Genomic DNA, 24,764 nt, shown 5'->3' with positions numbered 1-24,764 from the left:
CCAGCGAGCCATGTTCCCACTTGCAAGCCGTGCACTACAGAGCCTTGGCCATGTAAGTGCTAGGCACACTGACTGATGCAGTATGCAGTATAAAGATAGGGGAAAATAGAGTGTCAGGGTTGACCTATGGCAAAGTCCCACAAAAACAAAGTCTTTAGAAATGCATTGGTTGCACAACAAAAGAGACGATCATGAGGCCTCCCACATCCTTTTTCACCATGCATGTAGACTTTCCACTTGATCCAACAGCTCCTCCCACAATTTGCTTAACTCGTGCTTATGCACCATTTGGAATCGTGAAAAACCTTTTGTCTTTCTTCCTTTCTGTCCGTTTACACACGCACTGAAAAAACAATATGGAACGCTTCACGGATTTGCGTGTCATCCTTTCGCAGGGGCCATGCTAATCTTCTCTGTATCGATCGAATTTTAGTACATGTGCCACCGTAGCGAGCACATTCCCTTGGTCCGGCTCAAGGCATATGTACCCCTCGAGTCCCAGCAATGTTCCTCCAAGGTGGTGGAGCCCAGCGAGCCATGTTCCCACTTGCAAGCCGTGCACTACAGAGCCTTGGCCATGTAAGTGCTAGGCACACTGACTGATGCAATAGCTCACCAAGTATAAAGATAGGGGAAAATAGAGTGTCAGGGTTGACCTATGGCAAAGTCCCACTAAAACAAAGGCTTTAGAAATGCATTGGTTGCACAACAAAAGAAACGATCATGAGGCCTCCCACATTCTTTTTCACCATGCATGTAGACTTTCCACTTGATCCAACAGCTCCTCCCACAATTTGCTTAACTCGTGCTTATGCACCATTTGGAATCGTGAAAAACCTTTTGTCTTTCTTCCTTTCTGTCCGTTTACACACGCACTGAAAAAACAAGATGGAACGCTTCACGGATTTGCGTGTCATCCTTTCGCAGGGGCCATGCTAATCTTCTCTGTATCGATCGAATTTTAGTATATGTGCCACCGTAGCGAGCACATTCCCTTGGTCCGGCTCAAGGCATATGTACCCCTCGAGTCCCAGCAATGTTCCTCCAAGGTGGTGGGGCCCAGCGAGCCATGTTCCCACTTGCAAGCCGTGCACTACAGAGCCTTGGCCATGTAAGTGCTAGGCACACTGACTGATGCAGTATGCAGTATAAAGATAGGGGAAAATAGAGTGTCAGGGTTGACCTATGGCAAAGTCCCACAAAAACAAAGTCTTTAGAAATGCATTGGTTGCACAACAAAAGAAACGATCATGAGGCCTCCCACATCCCTTTTTCACCATGCATGTAGACTTTCCACTTGATCCAACAGCTCCTCCCACAATTTGCTTAACTCGTGCTTATGCACCATTTGGAATCGTGAAAAACCCTTTGTCTTTCTTCCTTTCTGTCCGTTTACACACGCACTGAAAAAACAATATGGAACGCTTCACGGATTTGCATGTCATCCTTGCACTCCCTGCGAGAGAATCTTCGGTTCCTTTCCTGTTCCACTGTTCCACTTTCCCCTCGTCCTGATTGGCCAGACGTCTGGCTCGGGATTGGTCGACGCAAAGTTCCACTAAGCGTGCGTCCGAATTTGGTCATGTGATGTAGCGTGCAGTTGGCCCTTCGAGAAAGTTCCACAGAGCGTGCGCTCCGATTGGCCACTGGGCGGGTCCTCCAGGCAGCGCGATTTTTATACACACACACTGGATGGACAGCGAGTCACCGGTCATCATTGGCATTGTTGGCATCGTTACGCACTTTATCACGGTTTATTACAATTTCAGGACATTCTTTCTTGATTTTTTTTCAATAAAGTTGAATCTAATCTAATCTAAAAAATTTAGAACAACTAAGCAAGATATTCTGACTCTGATTGGCTGTTGTAATTCTTTTTTCCACTTCTGCCATTAGTGTTTATTTTCAGCTCTGGGTTAAGCTAGCAAATAGCTGAGCAGCAAATACTGGCAAGGTAGTTCATGAAATAAATGTAATTTATCATACGTTTGATTTTTGTATTGCATATACTGTTGTGATAATAAAAATTATTTTACGCTATATTGTACAGCTCTAATATGTTAAAAGTATAATTAGTTATATATTTTGTGTAAATAAACATTTTTCTAATTTTTTCTATTCTCTGTGTTTCAGCTTTTTGTTTTTACATATTTGTTCAGTAGCTACAGTATCCCAAGAGTGGGTTATCTGTTGTGACTCAAATAACTTTTCACAATATTTATATTACACTTTACATCATTTTTTTCTATTCATTTATTGCAAACAAGAGTTAAAGGACTTGCTTGATAAAATAAAACCTCCAAAAATACACTGCATACACATACTCATGTGGTTGCTTTAATGTTATCATTGTGTAATTTAAAGGATGCTAATATTAGGGTCCTGTATATTATCGATAAACAAGTTATAAACTTATAATCAGTACAGTTTAGCTAACAGTAAAAATCAAAACGGTATAAAATTATATTGTAAATTAAACTATAATAAATATAACTGTAAAAATGTATGTAAATAAAATAATACTTTCAAATATATTTTATTGTATTTTTAGATAATTTATTAAACTTTAAAAAATTAATAAACCTATTTAAATATCAATGCCTGATATTTAAAGTTTATAGTATTTTAAAATAATATTTTTTATATCCTATAACCTAATATTTTTAGGTACTATATTCAGTTTAATTAGTTGTTAAAATATTTTATTATATGCTATTCAATATTAATTAATTTTAATAAGTAAGACATTAGTTTCCCAGACATTAGGGTCAATATAATTGACAAAACTCTTAAACTGAATGTTTTAATTTATCGTGACATCAGTTAAAATTTCACCCCAAACCTTTTACATGCTATACAATATACCATTTAAAATTCAATATATCAGTATGTTTTATAATTGAACTATTAAAAATGTTTATTATTTAAAAGATGTAAAATATAAGTCCTGATTATAAAAACATTTTAGCTAACTGGCATGCAATTCTAATAAGCTATATTCAGTTATGTTGTAAATAAACATACAATTATATTTGAATGTAATGTAATAAATTTATTACAAAATATACTTTTTGTAAAGGTAATATTATTATATGTTACTCAATTCATTTAAAATTAATTTTCTTTTTCAAATTATGCAGTTGTATTGTAATACACATTCTTAATTCCCTGATATACAATGAGAGCAGTCCACAGCACATGGCTACTTAATATGCACCTGTCATACCCCAGAAAGCACATGGCTACTTGTTATGCCATTTCTAGGTACCCTGCCAGCCCCGCCCCTGGACCCGCCTTAGATTTTTTACCATGTCTGTTTACCCACGCACTGAAAAATCAATATGGAGCGCTTCACGGATTTGCACGTCATCCTTTCGCAGTGAGGACACTAGTAAGGATTTTGCTCTGGGATTTAAGGAGTTAAATGTGTTCGATACAGACTGTGGAATGTATTTTGAACAGACATATTCTGTAAACTGAATTTACTAATGTTAACAATGTTAACAACAGTTAAATGCTAAATGTTAACAACAGTAGATTACTGGCAACCACAGCTGCCAATATTTTTCAGAAAAATCAAGAAAAAAACAGCAAAATACTGTAAAACATTTTATATTGTCACCATTGTGGAGGATAGTAGCTAGTAGATAGTAGGTGGGCTCGAACCACCATCCTCCAGTTAACAACTGAACTCGCTAACCTATTGCGCCACAGAGACTCAAACCAACTATACCAACAGTGGTAGAAACACTGAACTTTGTCTCAATAGGTCTACTCTATGACCCAAATGAAAGCTGCTGAAAAGCGAAAAAGACAGGTAACAGAATCGCCCAACGTGGGGCTTGAACCCACGAGCCTGAGATTAAGAGTCTCATGCTCTACAGACTGAGCTAGCCAGGCCAGTGAAACACTCATTCAAGAGCAAGTCACTATTTTCATCAATACCTTCCCTACCCGTGTAAAGTTTTATGTTGTTTTAAGGTCAACAAGAATTAAAAAATTGGCCAATACATGCACTGGACAACAATCTTCTGCTAAACTCTGATGTCATCTTGTAACGCTAGACAGCACGTGGCCCAGGACATATGCCCCGTACACGTGTTGGCAGTTGCAAGGCAGCGAAAAGCTTAATTTGTCCCTGGGTGGGCTCAAAACCATCCTTTCGGTTAACAGCCGAACGCGCTAACCGGTTGCGCCACAGAGACTCAGACCAACCACACCAACAGTGGTAGAAACTTTGTCTCAATAGGTCTACTCGATGAGCCAAATGAAAGCTGCTGAAAAGAGAGAGAGAAAGGTAACAGAAACGCCCATCGTGGGGCTCGAACCCACGACCCTGAGATTAAGTCTCATGCTCTACCGACTGACCTAGCCGGGCCGGTGAACTCAAGAGCAAGTCACTAGCCGCTTTTCCACTATCGGGCCAGTGCGAGCCAGGGAGGTTGAGAAATGAGGCCGAAATCATGTCGCGTTTCCACTGTCGGGCTAGTTGCTCGCAGTGCGTCACGCAAACACCACCTCCAGAACGTCCCCCGAATCAAACATCACACAACCCATCACAAAACCCGCCCACTTCAGCGGGAACAAAAAACTCAAATTATAACCACAAACACAACCTGGCATCACTGCGAGAGCTGGAAGATGGAGAACACCGAAACGATTGCTTTTTTTACTGTTTGTGGTTTGTTGGTGTAAGGCCAGACAGCGATCCCTGGATAAGGACATTCGAGTGCGGCGGCATTTACTTCGAACACAGATTTTGGCTGCAAGGCGCAAAAGAGCAGCCGAGCGACGAGAACGTCGTATACAACGACAACTGCAACGGCAACAGTGGATGAACATGGTAATATTTCCTGTGATTGTTTTTGTAGCATTTTGTTGTTTGTAAATACCATCATATATGCCGTGTTGTTGTTAATGCCATCGATTGTAAGGATGTAACCGGATGATAAATATTTCATTTCTTGCTCTTAAAGTAGCATAAATGCATAAAAACGTACTAAAAAGCTTTAAAAGTAACGTTTAGCATTATTGTGGTATTCTGATTGTGGTATTTTGATGTTGCATATTTCTTTTGAGTATTTGGGCTGTGTGTGTGTGTGTGTTTATAGTGGTTGATACATGGTATTATTTGTCGTGATTGTCATTTTTGTTATAAAATTGACTGTTAATATATCATAAAAATCTATTAATGTATTACATATGTATTATAGCATATAGAGTGGCAGGAGATTTCAGATTGTATAAATAACATAGAGGTAAAGTTGGTTTTATATTCAAATATTCAGACTTTCTCCTTAATAATATAATTTCAGAAAATAATTATTGGCAAATTCTAAATAAGGAAATCATATTAGCAGCAAATGACTATCGAAGTACAACATTGTTCACAGTTAATTATGATATATTCACAGTACATTATGGAAGTGTTAATGTGATATAGAAGTCATACTTGCATGCCAACTACAATTGAATTTTCAAATTAACATGTTAAACAATATAGAGACTGCTAAATCAACAAATGTGCGAATATTAAACCAACTTTGCCTCTATTAAATAACTGGTTTGTGTTGGTGTATTAACATATTAGCTGATATGAATGTATTGTAATGTATATGTATATATCCATAGTAACTAATTGTTCCTTTTTTTTGCTCTATTTTTCAGATGCTACATCACTACTACACCAACATACTGCGTACATCTGAAGTGTGGGCCTACAGTAGAACAAGTGACTGGTGGGAGAACACCGCTCAAAAGTACACAGATGACCAGTGGCTGGAGGACTTCAGAGTCTCTAGAGAAACGTTCAGATACATTTGTACAACGCTTAAGCCCTCACTACAGCGACTAGACACGTCATTCAGATTGTGCATTCCTCTGGCAAAACGTGTAGCCATTGCACTCTATAAACTAGCATCAACAACTGAGTATAGAACAGTAGCTAACCTGTTTGCTGTCAGTCGGACCTCGGTGTGTCGCTGTGTGCATGACTTTTGTAAGGCTGTGATTGCTGTGCTTCGACCCAAGCTCATAAACACCCCTGACCAAGCTAAAATGGCAGAGATTGCTGATTATTTTGAGGACAAATTTGGAATTCCACAATGTGTTGGTGCTATTGACGGTTCACATATTCCCATACTGAAACCTCCACAATACCAGTCAGATTTTCACAATAGAAAAGGCTGGCATTCCATAATTTTACAAGCAGTTGTGGATGGTAAAGGCCTTTTTTGGGACCTTAATGTAGGACAGCCTGGTAGAGAACATGATGCCAGCGTCCTGAAAAAATCATGCCTTTGGACCTGGGCAACATCCACCACAGCTTTTCCCGGCAGAGTAAAGAACATATGCGGAACTGATGTAGGCTATTTCATTCTTGGCGACTCTGCATATCCACTGCAGAAATGGTTGTTAAAACCATATCCAGACACCGGCAGGCTCACAGAGGCTCAAGAACTTTACAAGATGAGAACAAGTCGAGCCCGCTGTGCGGTTGAGCATGCATTTGGGCGCTTGAAAGGCAGGTGGAAATGTCTTAGTAAAAGAAATGACTCCAATGTAAATGTTGTTGTTGATATGGTTGAGACATGCCGTACACTGCATAACTTGTGTGAATAACACATGGACAGGTTTGTGCCAGAATGGTCCTCTGATGGTGCTGATGCAGATGTTGAAAGACCAGATTATCTTGGTAATGACAGTTCAGATGCAAGAACTGCTCTGCAACAGTATTTCATGCAGTAACAATAATTGTAACATTGTTTTTTTGTTGAGAAATAAAATACTGAAAACTACACATTAGAATTATCTTTGTGGTGCTTTTCACTATCAAATCTGTGACACAACTTGACATTTAGATTTATATAGTAACAGTATCATAAATTACATGTATTGTATAGACAATTTATACATGTTAACTGGCTGAAAAGATTTCACTTTCATATCTACACAATAGTACACATACATTTTTATTTGATAAACCCGATACACCAACTAAACCTTTTCTCAGATTTATTTTTCTTCAAGGTGTAATTACTGTTTGTTGTTACATAGCACAGAACTACACTTGATCCTGTTACTGGTTTGCAACAATGCAATTAAAATATGTGTGAAGGGGTAGCCATTAAAATAAGTGGCTTGTGATTACGTGCAGTCATCTTTCATAATAGCTGCCTGACAGACTAAACCTTGACCTGAATAGAAGCTTTTTACATATAAGAAACCCATTATCAGGTATGACGGGTTATGCCAATGCCTACTTGATATGCTAAACCAATTTACCTGAATAGGACCTGCTTTACATCTCAGAAGACAAATAGGCATACTTGTCTATTACAATAACTGTTTGATTCCCCAAAGCATTAGAGTCGTTACAGACAGCGATCATTACTAGACAACAGTTAGCAAGCGTATTTTATTCAACAATACCTGTTTTGATACCTCAAATAAAAATTTACTTTTATTCATTAAAATAAGGCATGCTATTTCATAAGAGCAGTAAACCTCATACATAGACCTCCACATATTGTTATGGTTTACTATGAAACAGGATGCGAATTTGTATATTCCTAATACACAACAAACACAATACACAACTACTGAAAGAAAAGAGCTTTTATTTGTGATAAATTTTTTACAATAGTGCAAATTACGAAGGTGCAACACAACAAACAAAAATAACAAAGGTGGTTAAAATAACAAAGGTGCTAAAAGTACTTTATAGCAGATGCGACTTGGACAGACTGCTCTACTTTTTTGGCAGAAGAGCAGCTGCCAAGCTACCAAGAATTGAATTTATTACGTCAGAGTCCTTCTGCCTTTTATCCATTTCTTTTTGCTGTAATTGCATATAAGCTGCCAGCTCCTCCCGTCGGATCAACATCTCTGCATCTCTGTCCTCCCGTCTCAGTTCCTGTTCTGCCTCTCTTTGTTCTTGGGTCTTCTCACGCATGTACTGCATAAAGTCCCTGGACAAGGAGGTTGCCTTACGCTTTCGAGATTCTGTAGAGAAAAAAAAAACGAAAAAAGTAAGCCTCAAATACAGGATACTTTTTGTATACACATAGGCTTACTTTTGTGAAGTTTACACAATAAATTTAAACTCTAAATACCTGGTCGTGTCCTCAGTGGAATGTGGTGTGATCCCCCTCTAATACCGGTTGTGCTGTCATGCACAATGTAATATACATATACAGGAATAATTATGTACTGGCAAAAAAAGGTTCTCTTATTTTGTCTCATCTCTGTAATCAAACATACCAGGGGTAGAAGAAATAAGTGGTTGCGATGGACCATCCTCCAGTTCACTCAACTCCATGGCAGTGTTGTTTGATGGCAAATCTAGCGCACACAACAAAACATAAAAATAAACATATTAGCCACTAGTGTCATGTCAGCAGTTTGGTATGTTAACAATCTAGTTAGTAACATAAAGTAGCTTCGAAAGAAAAAAAAACTCTTTAACACATTTTAAGGTTGCAACATTTATTTTTACATAACTACAAAGCACCTTAAGAAAAAAAATTGTAATAGCAGAGTAAACAAATAATATCTTAATATACAGCAGTAAATGATATATCCTTATGTATACACAATTTTTTTTTCCATTACTTTGTTTTGTTTACTTACCGACTGTAAGGTTAGCTGCCATCGAATCTCTGGTGGTCTCCCCACTAACGGAGGGTTAGTGACCTAGCACACCGTCCATGATTTCAAACCACAGGAAATTTTTCCGGTGGGCGCCACTCTGACCATTGTGGATTTTGATCGCTTTATACTGTGCTCGCAATTTCTTCAATTTCTCGTGGACTTGTACCGTTGTTCGCTGAATTTGTGCTTTCGCTAGCTCAGCAACGATGTACTTGATAACGTCCTCATTTCTGCAAACGCCGTCTATTTGCCTCTGAACATTTTCCTCGGCCCAAATGTTCAGAAGAGCCCTGGTGTCCTCAACTGACCAGTACTGTCTGCTATCCATTTTTTCTTCTTAGTGAGTTGATCAAGCGCGATAGCAAAACAAATGTAAGGGAAGAAAGCATCTTGTCTCCTCTTTACCTGACAGGAAAACTCCGCCTTTGTACGTAACCCCACCCCGAAGCCCCAGTTGGCCCTCCTTGGCCCAAGGTATTCGGCGGGCCGAAAAAGTCCGGACGCTGGCCCCAAGGAAGCCCCGCTTTGGCTCGATTACGCCCCGGAAGTGATAGTGGAAACGCGACTGGCCTTGGCTCGCCCTGGCTCGCTCGCTTTAGGCGCGATAGTGGAAACGTGGCTACTGTTTTCATCAATACCTTCCCTACCCGTGTAAAGTTTGATGGTGTTTTTAAGTCAACAAGAATTTAAAAATTGGCCAATACATGCACTGGACAACAATCTTCTGCTAAACTCTGATGTCATCTTGTAACGCCAGACAGCACGTGGCCCAGGATATAAGCCCCGTGCACGTGTTGGCAGTTGCAAAGCAGCGAAAAGCTTAAGTCATCCTAGGGTGGGCTTAAACCACCATCCTTTTGGTTAACAGCCGAACGCGCTAACCGATTGCGCCACAGAGACTCAGCCCAATCATACCAACAGTGGTAGATATGCTAAACTTTGTCTCAATAGGTCTACTCAATGACTGAAATGAAAGCTGCTGAAAAGCGAGAGAGAAAGGTAACGGAAACGCCCAACGTGGGTCTCAAATCCACGACCCTGAGATTAAGTCTCATGCTCTACCGACTGAGCTAGCCGGGCCGATAAAAACTCGTTCAAGAGCAAGTCACTGTTTTCATCAATACCTTCCCTACCCGTGTAAAGTTTGATGGTGTTTTTAAGTCAACAAGAATTTAAAAAATTGGCCAATACATGCACTGGACAACAATCTTCTGCTAAACTCTGATGTCATCTTGTAACGCTAGACAGCACGTGGCCCAGGATATATGCCCCGTGCACGTGTTGGCAGTTGCAAAGCATCGAAAAGCTTAATTCGTCCCTGGGTGGGCTCGAACCACCATCCTTTCGGTTAACAGACGAACGCGCTAACCGATTGCGCCACAGATACTCAGAGCAATCATACCAACAGTGGTAGATATGCTAAACTTTGTCTCAATAGGTCTGTTCGATGACCGAAACGAAAGCTGCTGATGAACCAAATGAAAGCTGCTGAAAAGAGAGAGAGAAAGGTAACAGAAACACCCAACGTGGGGCTCGAACCCACGACCCTGAGATAAAGAGTCTCATGCTCTACCGACTGAGCTAGCCAGGCTGGTGAAACACTCATTCAAGCGCAAGTCACTGTTTTCATCAATGCCTTCCCTACCCGTGTAAAGTTTGATGGTGTTTTTAGGTCAACAAGAATAAAAAAATTGGCCAATACATGCACTGGACAACAATCTTCTGCTAAACTCTGATGTCATCTTGTAACGCCAGACAGCACGTGGCCCAGGATATATGCCCCGTACATGTGTTGGCAGTTGCAAAGCAGCGAAAAGCTTAAGTCATCCTAGGGTGGGCTTAAACCACCATCCTTTTGGTTAACAGCCGAACGCGCTAACCGATTGCGCCACAGAGACTCAGCCCAATCATACCAACAGTGGTAGAAACGCTGAACTTTGTCTCAATAGGTCTACTCAATGACTGAAATGAAAGCTGCTGAAAAGCGAGAGAGAAAGGTAACGGAAACGCCCAACGTGGGTCTCAAATCCACGACCCTGAGATTAAGTCTCATGCTCTACCGACTGAGCTAGCCGGGCCGATAAAAACTCGTTCAAGAGCAAGTCACTGTTTTCATCAATACCTTCCCTACCCGTGTAAAGTTTGATGGTGTTTTTAAGTCAACAAGAAAAAAAAATAAAAAAATTGGCCAATACATGCACTGGACAACAATCTTCTGCTAAACTCTGATGTCATCTTGTAACGCTAGACAGCACGTGGCCCAGGATATATGCCCCGTGCACGTGTTGGCAGTTGCAAGGCAGCGAAAAGCTTAATTCGTCCCTGGGTGGGCTTAACTACCATCCTTTCAGTTAACAGCCGAACGTGCTAACCGATTGCGCCACAGAGACTCAGACCTACCATACCAACCAAGTGGTAGAAACGCTGAACTGAGAGAAAGGTAACAGAAACGCGCAACGTGGGGCTCGAACCCATGACTCTGAGATTAAGAGTCTCATGCTTTTATCTTATTTTTATTTTTTTTATTTATTATTATTTTACATCAAAAATTTAAAACAATTACATTCAGGTAATAATACATGTACATTATATAAAGCCATTTTAACATATATATTCCCACATAAAAAGTCTTTTTCAAATACATCAATCTTGTCATTCATGTTACAATAATAGAAAAGAGCATTAAGCAGTACAGGCATTTTTCTTTTAAACAATTTACACACGGATATTTTGCCATTATTTTGTTTAACAATATTTCTTCTATTCCATATCACAATTCTTGCAACTGTTAAAATGAAATTTATGAACCTTGTATTTTTACCTTCTATTTTACAACCAAATAAAAATAATGTTTCCCATTCCTCATCAACAATCTCTTTTTCAAACCCCATTTTATTTATCATTTCTTTAATTTTTCCAATAAAACATTCTAACTCTTTGCATTTGAAAAACAAATGTAGTATACCTTCATCTTCTTTATTACAAACTTTACATCTTGCATCATTTGCCAAATCGATTTTACACAATCTCATTTCAGAACCATACCAACAGTGGTAGAAACGCTGAACTTTGTCTCAATAGGTCTGCTTGATGACCCAAATGAAAGCTGCTGAAAAGAGAGAGAGAAAGGTAACAGAAACATCCAACGTGAGACTCGAACCCACAACCCTGAGATTAAGAGTGTCATGCTTTACCGACTGACCTAGCCGGGCTGGCGAGCAGTTAATTTTGTTGCCCTTGTCAGGTGTGTATACTGCAAGGCAGTGGGGCAACACAAAACCACAATTGTGTTGGCCAGGATTCATACCCAGGTCTACCACGTGGCAGGTGAGAGCTCTACCGCGGTACCACCAATGCTGATCTGTTGATTTTGTTGCCCTTTGTTGGGTGTGAGCACTGCAAGACTGTTACTTACAGCTGGAAGAGGAGCAACACAAAACAGCAATTGCATAGGCCGGGAATTGGACACGGGTCTCCCACGTGGCAAGCGAGAATTCTACCACGAAACTATCAATGCTGACACACTCATGTTTTCCTGCCCTTGTGGTCTGTGAATACTGCAAGGCCTGTACATAGAGGTGGAAGAGGAGCAACACAAAACATCAAATTTATTGGCTGGGAATCGAACCCGGGTCTCCAGAGTGGCAGGCGAGAAATCTATCACTGATCCACCAATTCTGACGTATGCTTTCTCCTGCCCTTGTGGTGTGTGAGTGCTGCAGGGTAGGTACGTTCAAGTGGAAGAGGAGCAACACAAAACATCAATTGCATTGGCCCGCAATCTGACCCAGGTCTCCTGCCTGGCAAACAAGAATTCTACCACTCTGCCACCAATGCTGATCTGTTTATTTTGTTGCCCTTGAGTACTGAAAGGGAGTTACGTACAAGTGGAAGAGGAGCAACACAAATCAGTAATTGCATTGGCCGAGAATCAGACCCAGGTCTCCCGCGTGGCAGACAAGAAATCTATCACTGATCCACCAATGCCGACATATGCTTTCTCCTGTCCTTGTAGTGTGTGAGTACTGCAAGGTAGGTACGTTCAAGCGGAAGAGGAGCAACACAAAACAGTAATTGCATTGGCCGGGAATTGGACCGGGGTCTCCCGCGTGGCAGGGGAGAATTCGACCACTGAACCACAAATGCTGATCTGTTTGGTTTGTTGCCCTTGTTGGGTGTGAGTACTGCAAGACTGTTACTTACAGTTTGAAGACGAGCAACACAAAAGAGGGATTGAAATGGCTGGGAATTGGACCCAGGTCTCCGCGTGGCAGGCAAGAATTCTACCACTGAACCACCAATGCTGACACAAGCTTTTTCCTGCCCTTGTGGTGTATGAGTGCTGCTAGGTAGGTATGTTCAAGTGGATGAGGAGCAACACAAAGCATTGAGGAGCAATTGCATTGACCGGGAATCAGACCAGGGTCTCCCGTGTGGCAGGCGAGAATTCTACCACTGAATCACCCATGCTGATCTGTTTGGTTTGTTGCCCTTGTTAGGTGTGAGCACTGCAAGACTGTTACTTACAGCTGGAAGAGGAGCAACACAAAACAGCAATTGCATTGGCCGGGAATCGGACCCGGGCCGGTGAGAATTCTACCACTGAACCACCAATACTGACACACGCTTGTTTTCCTGCCCTTGTGGCGTGTGAGTGCTGCAAGGTAGGTACATTCCAGTGGAGCAACAGAAAACAGCAATTGCATTGGCCAGGATTCGGACCCGGGTCTCCGCATGGCAGGCAAGAATTCTACCACTGAACCACCAATGCTGACACAAGCTTTTTGCTGCCCTTGTGGTTTGTGAGTGCTGCAAGGTAGGTACGTTCAAGTGGAAGAGGAGCAACACAAAATAGCAAATGCATTGGCTGTGAATCTGACCTGGGTCTCCTGCGTGGCAGGCAAGAATTCTACCACTGAACCACCAATGCTGATCTGTTTAATTTGATGCCCTTGTTCGGTGTGAGTACTGCAAGACTGTTATTTAGAGCAGGAAGAGGAGCAACACAACTCATTAATTGCATCGGCCAGGAATCAGACCATGGTCTCCAGCGTGGCAGGCGAGAATTCTACCACTGAGCCACCCATGCTGACAGACATATTTGTCTGCCCTTGTCGTATGTGAGTACTACAAGACTGTTACGTACAAGTGGAAGAGGAGTAACACAAAACAGCAATTGCATTGGCCGGGAATCGGACCCGGGTCTCCCGCGTGGCAGGTGAGAAATTTTTATTTATTTTTTATTTATTTATTTTATTTTTTATTAAAAATAATTTTCAAATACATTAAAACAAAACATTGAGTGACTTTTTAAACATCAGAAATAAAAAAATAATTATGTGTAATACATTCATTTGTATTTTTCCCACATCCAGGTAACACCGTTTACATTAAAATCTAACATTGTATTTTGTTCTACAAACATTTCTATAAATTCATCTTCTTTGTCATTTAATAAAAAATATTCCCGTAAAAACCTAAATGACGTTTTCAGTTTGTTTTTAAACAAAATCCATACATCTACTTTTCTTTTTTCAAATTTTGCAATATTCCTTCTTTGCGATATTACATTCTTCGCAATTATTATACATACATTAAAAACAGTCATATTACAACCGTTAACCTTGTAACCAAATAAAAACATTTTCTCCCATTCCTTTTGAGTCATGTTCTCATTATATTTATCTTTCAGCATAGATTTAATAATACGTTTGATCCTTTCCATAAACAGTCAATTCTTCACAGTGAAAAAACAAATGTAAAAAATCTTCTTCATTTTTACAGAGTTTACACATTGCATCTCTTTCAGTCCCAATTTTACCTAACCTCATTTCAGTTAAAATACATTTATGTCTTAATAAATAATTGAAATCTTCCAAAATTAGATCCATATATTTCGTTCCCACATTTTTCCATATTTCACTTTCATTTAAATCATCGTATCTTTCTTTCCAATAATTGTTTGCAACTGGTTTTACAAAAGCCATTTCTCTAAAACACAAATAAAAATCTTTTACCTTACAGTGAATAAAAATCTTGTTTTCTCCATTTTTCTTTTTAAAATACAAATCAGGCATGTCTCCATTTTCTCCCTTTTCGTTTTGTTCAATTCTTTCAATCCATTCATGTGGTATTGCTCTTTTTAAATCCTCAAACTGTTTTACAAGTGTTCCTTTCCCTACATTCACTTCATTTTCAGATAACATGTCTTCAATTGCCTGTAATGGAAGATAGCCATTTATCACCTCATAGGGCAGATCCTTTACTTGCCTAATTCCAGCTTGCCACCATTTTTTATAATATATTTCATTTTCATCTTTTGTTATGTTCATATTTAAAAACAAAGGTTGTTCTAACAGCTGGTTTCTTCCTTTAGGTACAATGAGCATATTTTCTAAAAAGTTTCCACAAGCTTCTAAAACCTCTTCATAAAATGTTGGTATTTCTGTCCACATTTCTTTTTTGTTTTCATACATCATACACTACATCCCTTATTTACTCCACCACATTTCTTTAAAAAGTAATCCATGACATTTTTCCACACTGCTTTACTCTTAACATCTACATAACATTTTACCAATTTCAACCTTAATGTTTTCATTTTTAAAAGTGGGTCTAAAAGCCCAAGTCCCCCAACTTCTTTTCCTCAATCAATGTGTCATATGATATTTTTGCTCTTCCTTTTCCCCATAAGAAATCTAAAACACATTTTTTAATTGTTTTATAGTATTCACAAGGCAATGGGGTAACACTCAGCACATACCACATTTTTGAGAGCATTAGAGAATTATTCAATAAAACCTTTCCCTTCAATGTCAGGTTTCTCAATTTCCAATATCTTAATCTAATTTCAATCCCTTTTAAAACTTCCTCCCAATTAAAATGATCTGCTTTATTAGAATCCAAACCAACCCAAATGCCTAAAATCTTGATATGTTCATACTCTTCCTTAAAATGTATGTGCTGAGGTAAAACATCAACATCTGCCCTTCCAATCCTCATACACACACTCTTTTTAACATTAATCTTAGCTCCAGTCTCTTTACAATACCTATTTAAAATCCCCATTGCCTTTGTTACACTTTAGATGTCTTCAACCAACAAGGTTGTGTCATCTGCATACTGGAAAACTAGCCCATGTTCAGTTCTTTCTTCTATTTGTATTTCTTTTATTCCATTGACTGCTTTTATTGCTAGTCCCAATGGTTCAGCTACTAATGTGTACAGTAGTGCAGATAGTGGACATCCTTGTCTTATAGACCTTGTTGGTTGAAAACATTCCGATAAAAAACCATTGCATTTAATACATGTCAAAATATTATAATAAAAAATCTTGATCCATTTCCTAAAATTCACCCCAAATCCAATGTTTTTAATCACTTCAAACAGTCATGTTCCACTCTATCAAATGCTTTCTCTAAATCCAAACTAATTAAATATCCATTCATATTTTTCACCTTTATATACAATAATGTATCTCTTATATTTTGAACTGTGTCTATTATGTCCTTCCCCTTGAATCCATATGCCTGTGTGGTGCTAATAATTTTAGGTAATACTTTCCTTTGTTGTTTGGTAAAACCTTTGCTATAATTTTAAAATCTGTATTTAACATTGTTAAGGGCCTATAATTCTTCAGATCTAAAGGACTTCCTCTTCTTTTGTATATCATTTTAATCATTCCTATATTCATTCTTTCACTTAATTCTTCTTTTTTAAAAACCTCATCATGTACTTCTTTTAAAACAGGTACTATCATTTCTCTAAAATTCTTATAAAACTCATTGGTTAACCCATCTATGCCTGGACTTCTCTCCGTAGTTAACTGTCTTATTGCTGCATCAATTTCTACTTCTGTTATCCCTGCATCACAAAAAACGTTATCTGAAACTTTTAGTTATTATTTGATTTAAGAGAAACAGTTTATCATCCCTTGTAGTTCCTTGACTCTTAAACATATCTTCATAGACATTTTTAACAGCTATTAAAATTTCCTCAGTTCCTTGTTTTAATTCTCCATTTTTATTCAACACCTCTTTCATTAAGTCTGCTTTCTGTCTATTCTTTTCTAAGTTAAAGAAGAATTTTGTACTTCGATCTCCTTCAACAGTGTACTTTGCTTTGCTTCTAATTATAGCCCCTCTGCATTTTTCATTTTCCATCTCTTTTAGTTGTTCATGTAAATTTATTATTTTCCCAATATCTTCATTTTGATCTATTTGCAGTCTTTTTATTTCGTCTTCTAAATCATTTCTTATTTTAAAGAGCCCATATTATACATGAAATAGGGTCATATTTAGGTTGTAAGGGTCTCCAACAACAGTCTAATATGCATGCAAGGACATAAAACACTTTTATGGTCTTATAATCTGCATTTATTTTTACCTAATTATCCCAACGACTCCCATATGAATCGTTCAGCGATTCATTTGTTCCCAAACCCCTCCTCAGCGCGAAGCTAATCTGCGCTGATTGGACCGATGACAGCCTGCTGCGATTGGTCGACAGTGACAGGCTTCAGCACGAGACAGAGTGAAATGCCCAGCTGGTAATCAACTATATAAAAGTAGTCACAGTGCACACGCGCTTCATAGTGTAAGGCTTTTTTCACACACACACACACACAACCCTCCTCAGAAGAACTGGGGAGATCGACGCGAGTCTCCTAGCCTCTCCCTCTCTCTCTCTCACACACACACAACGCTCCTCAGAAGAACTAGGGAAAGCGACGCGAGTCTCTCTCTCTCTCTCTCTCTCTCTCTCTCTCTCACACACACACACACACAACGCTCCTCAGAAGAACTAGGGAAAGCGACGCGAGTCTCCTGTCTCCTAGCCCCTAGGCGTCACAAACTCGACCTGTTCTTTTTCTCTCTCTCTCTCTCTCTCACACACACACACACACACACATAAACACATCACGTTCCTCCTCAGAACTAAGGAGATCGACACGAGTCTTCTGTCTCCTAGCTTTTGATCGCCATAGCAACGACAAACGGAAGTGGAACGCGAGCTCAAAAAAGCCTTTAACGTTAAATCCGTAAACAAAGCGGCACGCGTCGCGTTTTTAACGTGGCTTACATGCGATAAGAGAATATAAAGAGTAACCGCGTGTACTGTACCAGGTTAACAAGTAACAAAACACAATAAATACATAATTTGCAAGTTAAACGAGGCAACAATTTTAATCGCACTTACTTACACTAGTGAATAAACCTCAACCACTGACTCTTCACAGTTCACAACTCATCTTTGGGTAGAGACTGTCAATATTATTCATCTGAGCACAGCGTGACTTCATTCGACTGGTGGCGTCTGTGTGTGTGTGTCTAGTGTTTTTTCTGTGTTAGTGGGCGGGGCCGCAGGTTTCAAATCTCCCTGGTTTGCGCGCGTAACTACTGGCGAGGCTTGTGTTTCGTGGCTGCGTCATCGCGAAACACCTAATGACTCGTTATCAAGACGACTCGTTTGAAGCACTATGAGTCGACTCTTTTATAGATGAATCAATAGTTTTAAACACTGTACACTTACAGATTTAAGCCTTAGCTGGATATTTCACTTCACTTAGAGCTGTGTTACACACTGCATGGAAGGGCATTTTCAAAAACCCATAATATGGGCTCTTTAATTTCTTTATTACTTTTAACTCTTTTTACAATTTTACAATATTTTATTGAACATTTTTTATGTCTAACTTCATATTGTCCCACCATATTCTTTTATCTTCTCTATACATGCTGTCCAATTTACTGTTTGCAATTATTTGTATAATTTTTTCCTTGTATGTCTCATGTTTTAAAATTGTTGCGTTCAAAATCCATACACCTAATGCCCTTTCAACTTTTACACAATCTAATTTCACACAAAAAACGAATGATCACTAAAACTGACTTTTTTGTAAAATAAACTTTTGATATAATCATTCATTTCTACATTACATAACATATAATCAATCCTACTTAACTTCACCTCATGTAAAACTAGTTGCATTCTTGAAAATTCCCTCTTTGTCTTGTTTTTCTCTCTCCACACATCTATTAAATTGCATTCTGTCATCATTTTCAGTAGCTCCTCCCTCCCCTTGTCTTTTCTATATACCATCTTACTCCCCAGATCTAATTCTGTAAAAACAGTATTAAAATCTCCAATTACAATAACATTCTGCCATTTTTTTATTTATTTATACTAACGTTTTTAAAGAAGTTCACTTTTTTATTTTCTTCATTGGGTGCATGAATATTATAAATTATGAAATGATCTTCTCCTTTTTCTAATTTCATCGCCATGCTTTTCCCATCTCCATCCTCAAATATTACTTTTTCTTTTTCATATGTACCTCTTTTTATTAAAATTGCTACTCCACAACCCAGTTTATCCTCTCCATTGTTGAAATATATTTGACCATCCCATTTGCTTTGAACCATTTTAACACTTTCATTTTTCCAATTTGTTTCTTGCAAAACAATCACATCAGCTTCTTTACATAACACCAACATTTTTTCAAATTTCTCCACATTCAATACAGTATACATGCTACCCCTGGGAGACATTATTAGAAGACATGGGATCAGCTTTCACTGCTATGCAGATGATACTCAATTATATATTTCAACCTGATGAGACGTCTAAACTATCCAAGCTAACTGAGTGTATTAAAGATGTTAAAGACTGGATGACCAACAATTATCTTCTCTTAAACTCAGACAAAACAGAATTATTACTTATTGGGCCTAAATCCTGTACACAGCAGATCTCACAACTCGACCTACAATTAGAGGGATACAAAGTTAGCGTTAGCTCTACTATAAAAGATCTGGGTGTCATATTAGACAGCAATTTAACTTTTAAAAATCATATATCCCATGTCACAAAAACTGCTTTCTTTCATCTGAGAAATAGCGCTAAGTTACAAAGTATTCTATCCATCTCAGATGCAGAAAAGCTAGTCCATGCTTTTATGACTTCTAGGCTGGATAACTGTAATGCACTGCTTGCTGGCTGCCCAGCATCCTCTATTAACAAACTTCAATTAGTACAAAATGCAGCTGCCAGAGTTCTTACCAGGTCTAGAAAATTTGATCACATCACCCCAATTTTATCCTCCTTACACTGGCTGCCTGTTAAGTTTCGTATTGAATTTAAAATATTGGACCATATCCTGGACCAGGCCGTATCCTGAGCAGCTACTGTGGTGGTCATGGAGGAGTGGAGAACATGAGACTGATTCCTGTGACGCTCCAGAGACAGACGAGTCTTGGCTGAGGCCAGCTTCCAGCCTCCGCCACTGAGACTGCAGCTCTGCACAAGACGTTTGGCCAGCGGAGAAATTAAAATGGTCGTGCCCAACTGAGCCTGGTTTCTCTTAAGGTTTTTTTTTCTTCACTTTCGCCATTTAGTGAAGTTTTTTCCCTCTCTGTTGTCGCCACTAGCTTGCATGGTTCGGGATCTATAGAGCTGCGCATCATTAGATCTGCTCTTCAGTATTTGGACTCTCAGTAGTGATTATTAAACCACACTGAACTGAACTTAAACACTACAAACTGAACTACACCGACTGCAATGGCCAGGAATCCTACCAGGGTCTCCGCGTGTCAGGCAAGAATTCTACCACTGAGCCACAAAGGCTGACAGATTTGTTTGTCTGCCCTTGTGGTGTGTGAGTACTGCAAGAATTTTATGTACAAGTGGAAGAGGAGCAACACAAAACACTAATTGCATTGGCCGGGAATCGGACCCGGGTCTCCCGCGTGGCAGGTGAGAATTCTACCACTGAACCACCAATGCTGCTACACCCTTGTTTTCGTGCCCTTTTGGTGTGTGAATACTGCAAGGCTTGTACATACAGGTGGAAGAGGAGCAACACTAAACATCAATAGCGTCAGGTGGGAATCAGACCCTGTTCTCCAACGTGGCAGACGAGAATTCTACCACTGAACCACCAATGCTGATTTGTTTAATTTGCTGCCCTTGTTGGGTGTGAGTACTGCAAGACTGTTACTTACAGCTTGAAGAGGAGCAATACAAAAGAGCGATTGCAATTGCCGGGAATCGTACCAGGGTCTCCACGTGGCATGTAAGAATTCACCACTGAACCACCAATGTTGCTACACTCTTGCTTTCCTGCCCTTGTGGTGTGTGAATACTGCAGGGCTTGTACATACAGGTGGAAGAGGAGCAACACAAAAAATCAATTGCGTGAGGCGGGAACCAGACCCTGGTCTCCAGCATGGCAGACGAGAATTCTACCACTGAGCCACCAATGCTGACAGATATGACTGTCTGCCCTTGTGGTGTGTGAGTACTGCAAGACTGTTACGTACAAGTGGAAGAGGAGCAACACAAAAGATTAATTGCATTGGCTGGGAATTGGACCCGGGTCTCCCGCGTGGCAGGCGAGAATTCTACCACTGAACCACCAATGCTGATCTGTTTAGTTAATTGCCCTTGTTGGGTGTGAGTACTGCAAGACTGTTACTTACTGCTTGAAGAGTAGCAATGCAAAAGAGCGATTGCAATGGCCGGGAATCAGACCCAGGTCTCCCGCGTGGCAGAGGAGAAATCTATCACTGAACCACCAATGCTGACAAATGCTTTCTCCTGCCCTTGTGGTGTGTGAGTGCTGCAGGGTAGGTACATTCAAGCGGAAGAGAAGCAACACAAAACAGTAATTGCATTGGCCGGGAATCGGACCCGGGTCTCCCGCGTGGCAGGCGAGAATTCTACCACTGAACCACCAATGCTGATCATATTAGTTTGTTGCCCTTGTTGGGTTTGAGTACTGAAAGGCAGTTACGTACAAGTGGAAGAGGAGCAACAACATTTGTGAAAATGACCAATTTTTTCAAAGGATAATTTTTTTGAGCTCACTACACTTTAAATCTTAAGTTTATGCATTTTCATGCTACATAAGTTAAATTAACTCATATTTTTAAGTGATAGGACCAAAATGCAAAATGTTCAGTCAACTTAACTTAATTAAGTAAAGACAACATTAGGGTTTTCAGTGTAGTATAAAGAACGTATGTGTAGGTATGAGGGAACAAACTGTAATGCTTGGGTAATAAGGGGGTAACAATCAGATATACAACACTCAAAAAAACGCAAAAGTATATTGAATTTGTAGTGTACTTTTCTAGAAATTGCAAAGGAACAAATCATAATGTTTGGGTAATAAAGGGGTAACAAGATATTCATTTCACTGCACTTACCTTGGAATTAATTGTGTAATTTTGTCTTGGTACTTATGTTGCTTTTCCCCATTGTTTGCCCTACTCTATAGCTCACAAATGGAGAAGACGAACACATGGTGATGTCCACAGAAGGAGTGTATACACTCACCGAGGGAAGCACAGAAACAATCTCCTGTAACCCAGTGGAAATCAACCATGACTCATCTGTGACCTACCAAAGAGAGGCTGAGGTAGAAGATGCACACGTGTATATCTGCAAAGAACCTTGTTCCTGGTCTGATGTTAAAGCACACACATCGCTTTCAGAGTGGTACACGACTGGCATGGGACTTGACAATAGATTTCTGTCACTAAAAATGGAAAAAAGGATAATGGGTTAAAGATACGATAGTAGATGTGACAGCAGAAGATTCTGGAGTGTAACGGTGTGCTGTAGATCTGATGGGTCAAGACTGGTACCAGTTGATAACTATTGAAACAAAACCCCAAAGCAAGGCTGTTAAGACCATGAAGTCTGAAACTGAGAGATAAGTAGCAGCAAACAGACACTACATTTGTGTAATGGTAACAAAGCCTGCATGCGCATTGGGAGTTATCCATAAAGAGGAACTAGAACTGACCCACCCTTGCAGGTTCCAGAAACACTGCTGCAAAGTAAAGCACCAACCAAGATCCAACTGAACTGTTTTGAACCGATTCTGACAGTATCATCAGGGTCCACCCCATTTAGAATACAGCCAACAGAGGGAGATGTGTGTGTGTGTAGACATCCTTCAGATGCAACACATAATGTGGGAACCTCTAAGTGTAATCATAATATCTGGATCAAAATAGGACTGGTCAAATATGTTCCTATTTCATGAATGGCATTGAAGTCTGATTCAACTGTCTCTTTGACAGGAATTGGGAAAGTTCTCCAGGGCTGTATGGGTTTGTGGATTCAAAGCATATAATGACCTTCTACTGTTCTCATGGTCAGGATGCTGTTATCCAGCTTTGCTATCAGTTGGAACCACAGTGTATACAGATTCTAGAACAAACAAGCATGCGACAGGAGTCAAGAGAGAAGCGTTAAGTGACACGCTGAACAATATGCCAGACGTGTTTAATAGTTACACCTTGTATAACCACTGGACAGCACCTGGGTCTGATGTAGGATGGTCTGTTTTCATCGGTGGTGGTACAAATGTTTCAATGCACAAGAGCAATGCTCTGGAATTGGGTTATTTGAAACTGTCAAAAGTAATTGACACTCATACGCCTGGCATTGATGAAATGAAAAAAATAAGAGAGATGATTTTGCAAAATAGAGTAGCTCTTGACATGCTCATTTCTGAGAGACAGGAGATTTGTAAATTATTCAACACATCGTGTTGCTATCATCTGCCTGATCATGTGACAGATCTGATCAGACATATGAGGATTGCAGCAAAACCACCACCCCAAGCAGATCCACCAAGGTTTGGCAGATTATTTGGAGGCTGGCATAACTGGCTTATTAATATGATAATGCCTGTAGTGGTCATCATCATATTTTGTATTGCGTTGCTTCCTTGTTTGTTGAAGTCAATCAGAATTCTGATAGACAAAGCCTTAAATGCAGATATGCTGTCTACGTCAGTTCCACCATCATCGCCACCACAACAACCTACCCACCCCATACCATAACAGTAGAATCACGACCAAAATATCCCTCAAGTGTCAATGCATCCCCCAAAAAAGCATTTTGTTATGATTTTGAAAGTGTCAGGTAATCAAACAGTACTGCTAAGTATTAGCAAGTAGCTTACATACTGTACTTCTGGATAGTTATGTGCATTTATGGTACACTGAAAACAACATATCACTCAAGTGTCAATGCAACTAAAAAATACTTCACTAGCCACAGCTTTACAAGCTATGAATATTGGGAAACTTTTCATTTTCTAAGCTTGCTTATATGTCTGGAGACCTGTATTATTCTCACCCCCTGTCAAAAAAAGCATTGTTTTATAATTTTGGATGTGTCAGGTAATAAAACAGTACTGCAAAGTATTAGCAAGTACCTTACACACTGTACTTTCTGATAGTTACAGTATGTACACTTACAGTACACTAAAAACAATCAAAAGGTATATATTATGTAAGAAAATAATATGATTGTTGTGTAATCAGTTTTAATCTGTTTGATTTTAAAGATATGATTGTCTTGTAATCAGTTTTCACGTACATTTGATTTAAGAACTCTGGACCTTTTATCCGCTCATTGTAATTAGGATAATGAGGGAATAACACACACCTGGCCATGAGATCAGCTGAGAAGCCAATTGACCAATTACTTTTAGTCCCTTAACAAGTGGGAGGCACAAATGCAAACTGTTGTAATTCCTACACCGTATATATACAGTTGAAGTCAGAATTATTAGCCCCCTGAATTATTAGCCCCCATTTATTTTTCCCCAATTTATGTTTAACGGAGAGATTTTTTTTAACACATTTCTAAACATAATAGTTTTAATAACTCATTTCTAATTTTATTTATAATAACTGATTTATTTTATCTTTGCCATGATGAAAGTAAATATTTTACTTGATATTTTTCAAGACACTTCTATACAGCTTAAAGTGACATTTAAAGGCTTAACTAGGTTAATTAGGTTAACTTCGGGGGTTAGGGTAATTAGGCAAGTTATTGTATAACGATGGTTTGTTCTGTAGAATATTGAAAAAAAAAAAAATAGCTTAAAGGGGCTAATAATTCTGACCTTAAAATGTTTTTTAAAAAATTAAAAACTGCTTTTATTAAACATAATTTGGGAAATATTAAAAAAAGAAAAGAAAAAATTCAAATTCGGGCTAATAAATCTGAGTTCAACTCTAATGTTATTGGTTTAACTTTCACTTTGTTGCCACCTTTTATTTTCAAATAGTTTGCAATGTTTT

General features: G+C 39.2%; 5 non-coding genes across 5 annotated transcripts; all 5 read right to left on the bottom strand.

The window, feature by feature from the left end:
- Positions 1 to 350: 350 nt before the first annotated feature.
- On the bottom strand, positions 351 to 457 carry LOC130242538 (U6 spliceosomal RNA). Its single transcript, XR_008839045.1, has one exon. It is a non-coding gene; the product is annotated as a U6 spliceosomal RNA (small nuclear RNA).
- Positions 458 to 882: 425 nt separating this feature from the next.
- On the bottom strand, positions 883 to 989 carry LOC130242540 (U6 spliceosomal RNA). The gene has a single exon (XR_008839046.1). It is a non-coding gene; the product is annotated as a U6 spliceosomal RNA (small nuclear RNA).
- Positions 990 to 20,365: 19,376 nt separating this feature from the next.
- On the bottom strand, positions 20,366 to 20,436 carry trnag-gcc (transfer RNA glycine (anticodon GCC)). Its single transcript has one exon. It is a non-coding gene; the product is annotated as a tRNA-Gly (tRNA).
- Positions 20,437 to 21,003: 567 nt separating this feature from the next.
- Positions 21,004 to 21,074, bottom strand: trnag-gcc (transfer RNA glycine (anticodon GCC)). The gene has a single exon. It is a non-coding gene; the product is annotated as a tRNA-Gly (tRNA).
- Positions 21,075 to 21,321: 247 nt separating this feature from the next.
- Positions 21,322 to 21,392, bottom strand: trnag-gcc (transfer RNA glycine (anticodon GCC)). The gene has a single exon. It is a non-coding gene; the product is annotated as a tRNA-Gly (tRNA).
- Between the last annotated feature and the right edge of the window lie 3,372 nt (positions 21,393 to 24,764).

Source organism: Danio aesculapii, chromosome 15 (genome assembly GCF_903798145.1).
Source record: "Danio aesculapii chromosome 15, fDanAes4.1, whole genome shotgun sequence".
NCBI classification, from domain to species: domain Eukaryota; kingdom Metazoa; phylum Chordata; class Actinopteri; order Cypriniformes; family Danionidae; genus Danio; species Danio aesculapii.
Note: the sequence above shows the minus strand (reverse complement) of the source record. Positions and strands in the feature narration are given on the sequence as shown.